Raw genomic sequence first — 1,161 nt, 5'->3', positions numbered from 1 at the left:
AATTCAGAGAGGCACATAACGGAATTCTAATATACTGAATTTGTAGCAGCAAGCAAGAACTCAATAAAATTCAGAGAGGCACATAACGGAGTTCTAATATACCGAATTTGTAGCAGCAAGCAAGAACTCAACAAAATTCAGAGAAGCACATAACAGTATTCTAGCAGCATAACAGTAGCAGCAACTGAATTTGTAGCAGCAAGCAAGCAAGCACTTAAACAAAATTCAGAAAGACATGTAGCAAACTTCTGCAACTGTATTTTAAGCAGCAAGCAAGTAAGCAAATCAGTTGGTGAGCAATGCAATGTCTATCCCATTCAGAAGTCAGAAGCAGAGCAGGTATGTTGTCTGACAGCAGTAGCAACACTGAACAAAATAAATTCTGATGACACGCATGTGACCAATTCTGATAAGTTCTGCAAACAATTTCTGATGACAGCGCTGAGGGAGTGGCCCGTGAAGGTGAGCGTGTAGTCGGGGTACCGGTCGAGGAGGTCCCGGAGCAGGTCGCACTCCTTGTCGAGCACCCAGCCGGCGGCCCGGAGGAGGCCGTTGTGGACATAGCCGCCATCGAAGCGGCACTTGCCGAGGCGGTTGTCGAGGAGCAGCGCGTAGTCGGACTCGCCGCCGAGGTTGAGGCCCCGGAGCGGCCGAGGTCGAGGTAGAGCAGGTATGGCGTGACCCGGCCCCCGTGTCGGCGTAGGTGTGGCGGCGCACGACATTGGAGGGGTCGAGGAGCGGGGCGGCGAGGTCGGGCTCGTAGTTGGCCATGACGAGGCGGCACATCCGGCGGACGGGCGCGAAGTCGGCGGCGGCGGCATGGCCTCAGGTGGCGCTGTCGTGGTAGCCCGTGTGGACGCACCGCTTCCACGCCCACCGCGTGCACCCCAGGCAGTAGATGCACTCCAGCAGCGGCAGCCCGCACGCCAGCGACATGCGTGGAGATTCCGTCAAGCAGGCGGCGTGCGGATGTGGCAGATCCCGACGAACCTAGGGGTGGTGGCCGAAACCCTAGCCGGAATCGAGTGGCAGAGATGACGGCGGCGGAGGAGTCGCGTGAGGGGAGAGAGACACAGAGAGATCACGGGGGAGAAGGGGCTTTTTTTCCATTCCAATTATTCCAAGAGAGGTGAATGAGAGACGTTAGATGGGTAAGACATG

At 56.0% G+C, this 1,161-nt stretch overlaps 1 pseudogene; it reads right to left on the bottom strand.

The window, feature by feature from the left end:
• Nucleotides 1–317: 317 nt before the first annotated feature.
• On the bottom strand, nt 318–936 carry LOC123405815 (annotated as a pseudogene).
• Nucleotides 937–1,161: the final 225 nt, after the last annotated feature.

This window comes from Hordeum vulgare, chromosome 6H (assembly GCF_904849725.1).
Source record: "Hordeum vulgare subsp. vulgare chromosome 6H, MorexV3_pseudomolecules_assembly, whole genome shotgun sequence".
Taxonomy (NCBI): Eukaryota; Viridiplantae; Streptophyta; class Magnoliopsida; order Poales; family Poaceae; genus Hordeum; species Hordeum vulgare.
Note: the sequence above shows the minus strand (reverse complement) of the source record. Positions and strands in the feature narration are given on the sequence as shown.